At 46.8% G+C, this 7,095-nt stretch overlaps 1 pseudogene; it reads right to left on the bottom strand.

Annotated features, from left to right (window-relative positions):
* Window positions 1-7,095, bottom strand: part of LOC108316398 — a 30,871-nt pseudogene that overhangs the window by 19,395 nt on the left and 4,381 nt on the right.

Below are 7,095 nucleotides of genomic sequence, written 5' to 3'. Positions count from 1 at the left end.
CAGATATTCATCTGTATCTGGGTATTGAACACTTACTTATTTACTACTGTCTTCTCAGTACTTGACTTTGCCTGGTATGAAACAGATATTGAATAAATAGTTGTTGAATGAATGAACCACATTAAAAAATTCTCCAAGTATCACAGCGTTCACCATCTAACAAATAAACTAGCTTGCATACAGCAGAGCCACAGTCAACCTGCCGTAAAAGGAAATGTCAATGAAAATAAACCTTTGTATCTGTAGCTGCTAAGGTTTGGGGGCTTTTGTTACTGCAGCATAAACTAGCAAAGCTCAGTGAGACAGCAGATAGAATATACATTTAGAAATAGACCAGATAGACCAGTAGATGAGATTCCAAAGATAGCTCAGTCAGCATTAACTAACCACACCCACACTCTCTTAATTTCCTACAGAAAGAATGGAATTCCTGTTCACTGAGATCTGCCTGAAATAGTACGTACTTTGTGAAAACTTCTCTGGCTACCAAGTATTCAATCAGGACCTTTTTTTTTTCCCCTCCCGCAGGTTGGAGTGCAGTGGTGCCATCATAGCTCATGTAACCTCTAACTCAAGGCTCAAGGAATCTTCCTGCCTCAGACTCCCAAGTAGCTGAGACTGCACATGCGCACCACCATGCTTGGCTAATTTCTTATTTTCAGAGACAGGGTTTTACTGTGTTGCCCAGGCCGATCAGGACAGTTGATTGCATATGACAGAAACCCAACCAACTCTAGTTCCTCACCACCTTTCAGTCCGTTCCTTTCTCAGTCTTCCGAGTCTCAACAAATGACAGTTTCATCCTTCAAGTTGCCCAAGCCTCAAATCTCAATGTTAACCTTGATTTCTCCCTTTAATGTCATAGCCCGTGTGAAGGCAAATCATGTTCAGACCTGGGTGGAGGTTCCCGCTGACCCAGGCTCTCACCAGCACATTGTCCTTTACTGTCCTCCTGAGGGTGTCTGGAGCTTCAGTGCTGTGTGCTCTTGGCGTCCACGCTGGGGCACCACCTACTCCTGCTGTCCAGGGCTTCCGGTGGACTCTCCGAGGCACTGATGTAGAATCTTCCCCATTCAGTGCACCAAGAGCAGCCTCACGTGGTGTGGGCTGACATGAAGAGCTGCCAGATCCAACAGGTAAAAATCACGAGGCACTGGCAGCTGGATGGGGTCAGAGAGTCCTCTCCCTATTATGACTCAGATGTGAAGGGAAGATGCCATAGGCCCTAAACATTGCAGCATGACCCGCGTGTGCCACCCACGAGCTGCAGTGCATGGTCAGGTGGAAGCTATTTGACTCCAGGAGAGGACAGTGTTCTCTTCAGGACTTTTCCTCAGTGGCTGGATCTGCGTCCCTCTCCTCTCTCTTCCCCTCTCACCCCCCAGTCTCCATCCCCGTTTTTCTCTCTGTTTCCACCTTGCTGTTCCCTTTCACCTGCTTTCACCTCTTCAACTTTCATGGTTCCCCCCTCCCTGTCCACCCACATTTCCCAGGCTAAGTCCCCTGCACTGTCCTGTGTGGGGAGATGTGTCTGGATTTAGGCGGTGCCCTCTAGATTTGCCCAGGATGGAGAAACGTGGCTCAGCTGCCAGTATAATGGTTTCAGAGAGTGGCCACTCTTGAAGGCCTTTCACATCTCCCATTCTAGAATCGTGTAGGACTTAAAATTGATGGGCCACAGTGGAATTCTTGGTTCCTCAGGACCTTGTGGTGGACGCCTTCTTTCACTGAGCATTCACAGGGTGGCTATTAGGTGCCAGGCCCTGCTCTGGGGTAGGGGGACCACAATGAGTAAATGTCAGGTCACTGCCCCATGGAACCCACCAGTGCAGGCATCGAGAGGGGGAGAAAGAAAGCAGCGTGGCCTGTTTGTGTCCTTCTCATGTGGTCATCTGCCAGGTGCTGGGGGAGTAGGAACCAGTGCAAGGATAGAGGCCCAGTGAGAAAGGCAAAGGCACGATGTCAGACCCAGGGGCTAAGACCTCCACCTGCAGCCGGGTAGCTTCTGGAGTGGACAAGGAGCAGCAGGGAAGGTTGTGAGCTGGTGTTCTAGGGTTCACTGTCCCATCTCATTCCTATGGGTCCCGTGCCAGAACTTGTCCAAAGGGAAGACCCAGGGTCTCTAATGACAGCAGGCCAGAGGCAGAAATTGTTTCAGAGAAGCAGAAGGGAACATACACCATGGAAACAGTATATGGTTTTATAGTAGCACGTCTCTGTCTCTTAACTAGTTAGCGTGTTCCTATTAATGGAAAATATTGGTGGTGTAAGTTCCCCTGGATCTTCTCATCTTCGTGTAAGTTTGTCTGCTCCCCCATCCCTCCCTTCCTTCCTTCTTTTCCTTCCTTGCTGAGTTTTCTGATCAGGGTCTTGTCAGACTAAAATCCAGGAATGGCCTTAGTATACTTTTTCTCTAGAGTTCAAGCTTTTATTCCAAGTTCGCTGCAGATATTGGAAAAAGTTTCTATTGTTGTTTGTGGGGGACTGAGGGCCCTTTTTCTGTGCTGGCTGTCATCCAGGAGACACTCTGACTTCAGAGGCCACCCACTTTCCTCCTTACCTGTCTTTCCCATCTTTCAACCAATCACAACTCACGGAGTCCTTCTCAAGCTCCTTCCTTCTCTGACTTCATCTTCTCCAACCAGCCACAGAAAACTCTGCCAGCTACGGAGTGATGTGATTCGATCCAGTTTATGCAGGTAACCTCACCACCTTCAAGTCACGTAACTGTCATATAACAACATAATCACAGGAATCATGTCTCATCCCCTTAACAGGCTTCAGAGACAAGGGTATGGCATGTTTGGGGACCATTTCAGAAATTCCATCCACCACAGTTGGACACTCACATTCCCCCATCTGCAAAACACGTTCACCCTCTCCCCTAAAGTTTCCAAATTTAATGTCATTAAAGCATTAGTTCAACGTGAAAAATGTCACATAAACCACATCAGATCCAAAGTTTAAAATCTCATCTAAAACAACCACACCAGGTGTGGATGAGGCTTCTGAGGGTGTCCATTAAGTACGGATCCTGGACATAATTTCCTTACCTCCATTGACCTGTGAAACTGAACAAACTGCTTATCTGCTCCTAATGTGGAATGGCGGGACAGACACAGAATAACAATTACAGTGATTCTAGTTCAAAATGAAGGAACATGGAAGGGAGAAAGAAGTCACCGACCCAGAATAGTATGGAAGTGGAGCTGGGCAAAATCCAGCAGGAGGTTCTTAAGTAGGACCCACAGCCTGGGACTGAGCCTCCATCCTGTGGGACTTTGCCTCTGGGAGCTTTGCTCTGCAGTTCTTGAAACCATTGTCTTTTATCTTATTTTTTGACCCACTCCTTTGGTTCTTCTCCTTTCTCCTCATGGCAGCATCCTCTGCTTAATTCTGGGTCTGTCATTCCCAGCAGAATTGGTCAGATATTGCCCAAGTCACAGTCCTGACCATCTCCATCAGGGACTGTCCTTGTGAGCCCGTGCTCCTCTGGGACCATTTTCACTGACTGACCTCTCTCAAGCATGATTGCTTTCAGCTGGCCTGGCTGGCTTAGGAGAAAACCTAAGACTATGGAGTCCCAGAACCGTTCTCTGCCCTCTCTATCTCCAGGACAGGAAGAAAATAACAGGGATCTTCATGGAGAAATGACCCACATGAGGGCCTGGACTCTCCAGCAGTTACAGCAGAGGAAACTCCCTGAGGAAGAATGGAGGATCTGAACGCCCAGACTGGGAAAGCAGGGTTGTGTTAAGCACTGTTTAATCCTCACGTGCTCCCTGCCCCAATCTACAAGCCAATGAATGACAATGGACTGAGAATAAGTAATAGGACTATGGAACCATGATAAAGAATTGTCCAAGCAGAGGCCCTTTTTCTCTGTTTGCAACGTGAAATTGCTGTATTTGATCTAAAGTTTTCTGAAAGGCAGCAGTGAGTTTCTGGAGGGTGAGTTACCTGCTTTGCACAGGGAGGGTGAGGCTAAAGCTTGTGTGGTGTGTCTGCTGCCACCAAGTGGTGAGGGAGCCTGGGAGAGTCTTAGTATTTCTGGACTTGAGTTTTCTCATCAGTAAAGTAGTGGCTTATTGTACCTCTCTGAGGTCCCTTCCTGCTCAGTTTTATCCGAGTCCTTGAGGGACTGAGATGGTCTTTAACACTTCCTGGACCTGTAACCTGCCTCTGACGTCTCTGGGTCTGACTCCTGACTCTCGCCCCTGTGTTTCTCCTGCAGAGACTGAGCTGAGTCCACACCCTGGAAGCCGAGAACCAAGGGAACAGATAGAAGAAAGAAAATCAGCAGGTTTTGGGAAAGAGAATGACCTGCAAAGGACAAGTCAATGCTAGAACAGGTGAGAACCAAAGAAGGGGAGAATAAGGACAAACTGGGCCAGAAGCCTCAGGGGAAATGGGCAATGGGCCCGTCATCATTCAACCACTCGAGGAGGGCAAGCTGAGCAGTGGGGACTGGAGAGAGAAATTTACTCCAGAGGAGTCTCTTGACCCCAGCCAGGGAGAGCCAAAGGTGGATCACAGCTGGTTTATAGTGAGGGGCAGCACCAACTCCAATAGGGGGAGGATGCGACCATGAGCCCCCGCCCCAGATTCAGGAGCCTCAACCTTCAGGCTGCCATAGTAGTGGATGCTCTTCTGGTCAGTGTGGGTTAGAGGGAATAACTGTGCTTGGACAAGGGTTGGAGATGTCTGTTCTTAAATTAAACAGTTCTGCCCTAGGTCAGGTGCCTGAGTAACTGTTTCCTGAGAGTATATGAAGCAGTGATACTTACACTATTCCTCTGCACTTTCAGTTGAGGAAGGTCTCTATGTGATATGGGTATTTACTGGGTGTTTAATTTTCTCTGCACTGTGTTAAGCACTTGGGGTTCAAATAGTAATGTTTCCCCAAGGAGCTCAAGCTCATGAGAGAAAGAACACAGAGACATGATTTCAAGAAAATACAGTAGCTCTCTGAAAGTGGGGCGTCATGGCAACCCAGAGGAGGGGAGTGTAGGTGAAGACATTGCTCCTAATGACAAGAGGAACCGTAAGAGGGATTCTTCAGAGTAGTCCCATTTCTCCCCAGTGTCCCACAGAAGATGACCCTGGCGCATGACTGGTCCCTAGAGCAGGGGTCTACAGGTATAGGAAGGAGGCTTGCTGCTGCATCTTGGGAGAAATTATAGCATCCCTGGTAGGACACTTTGGAGAGGAATGTCGGTGATTGGATTGGATATCTGTAGTCAGTTTTATCCTATCATCAGTGAACGCTGCTGAGACCTTCCTTAGTGCCAGACCCTAAGCTGGGAATCATGAACACAGAGACGAGTAAGAATATGATCTCAGCTTTCACAGAACTCAGTCCAGTGAATAGCAAGTTATGAGAAGTGTAGTGATGGTGGCTTCATTAGAGCAAGTGGCTCATGCTGCATGGAGGTGACCTCAGTGGATGGCCGGGTACCCCTTCTGGTTGTCATCAACAGCTGCATGACTCGCTCTGGACCAGTGACCCTGGATTTCTGCCAGGTGTCTGCATCTTAGGTACAAGCAACACCTCAGTTTCCTGTTGGGTCAAAACAGTGAACAATGCCAAGGTGATCAGAGGACACTAGTGACATCAGTAGCTACTGATGAGGTCCTGGCCAGCTAGGGAAATAAAGATGTAAGTTTAACAACGATTCTACATTTGTTCTTAAAATAATAAGCTGAGAGTATCTGTCTTCTAAGTTAAGTACTTTTTAGACTTCAAGATTCACCCATGTCCAAAATAAAACATATCGGCCATATTACTGCCCTGAGATGATTTCTCCCTGTCCTATCAGAAGCCTGCACTATCTGGAGCACTGAGGCTGTCTCAAGCTAACTGATCTGCTCTCTGGATTCCGGGGACCCCCACAGAGCCAGAGGTTGAAGTCACTGGCATTGATATCTCCGACTGTTCTGACTCCAGGTTGGTGCATCTCAGTGCCCAGTATTAACCACACAGTAACAGGATGCCACCAACATTTTGATTTGGGGCTGTTGCATCCTAACTTTAATAAAATGTAATAGACATTATTTTTTAGAATAATTCTAGGTTTACAGATAAATTGAGCCGATACCACAGGGAATTCCCCTACTCTCTCTTGTCCCCTAGCACTCAATTTCCTCTATCATTGGTATCTTGTGTTAGTGTGATACATGTTTACAATTGATTAATCAATATTGATATGATATTATTATCTAAACTCCATAGTTTACATTAGGGTTCATTCTTTGAGTTTTGCAGTTCTATGGGTTTTGATGGTTACCTAATGTCTTGAATCCTCAGTACAGTATCACACAGAAGAGTTTCACTGCTGAAAACCTCCTTGTGTTCAACCAATTCATCCCTCCTCCACACTTGGCAATCACTGATCGTTTTACTATCTCTACCATTCTGACTTTCCTGGAATGTCCTAGTGTTGGAATCATACAGTGTGTAGAGTCTTTAGACTAGTTTCTTCCTAGCATTATGTATTTAAAGTTCCTCCATGTCTTCTCATGGCCTGATAGCTCATGTCTTTTTATCACTGAATCATATTCTCTTGTACAGATAAACACAGTTTGTTTAGCCATTCACTTACTGAGGGACGTTTTGGTTACTTCCATTTTTTTTATTGCATTTTAGGTTTTGGGGTACATGTGAAGAACATGCAAGATTGTTGCATAGGTACACACACGGCAGTGTGATTTGCTGCCTTCCTCCCCATCACCTATATCTGGCATTTCTCCCCATGCTATCTCTTTGCAACTCCCCCCCACCACTGCTGTCTCTCCCCTACTTCCCCCTGACAGACCCCAGTGTGTGATGCTCCCCTCCCTGTGTCCATGTGTTCTCATTGTTCAACACCCGCCTATGAGTAAGAACATGCAGTGTTGGATTTTCTTTTCTCGTGTCAGTTTGCTGACAATGATGGTTTCCAGGTTCATCCATGTCCCTACAAAGGACACGAACTCATCTTTTTTGATGGCTGTATAATATTCCATGGTGTATATATGCCACATTTCCCCTGTCCAGTCTATCATTGATGGGCATTTGGGTTGGTTCCAGGTCTTTGCTATTGTAAACAGTGCTGC

This window comes from Cebus imitator, unplaced genomic scaffold (genome assembly GCF_001604975.1).
Source record: "Cebus imitator isolate Cc_AM_T3 unplaced genomic scaffold, Cebus_imitator-1.0 Scaffold188, whole genome shotgun sequence".
In the NCBI taxonomy this organism is placed as follows: Eukaryota; Metazoa; Chordata; class Mammalia; order Primates; family Cebidae; genus Cebus; species Cebus imitator.
This window is presented reverse-complemented; position numbering and strand designations above follow the sequence as displayed.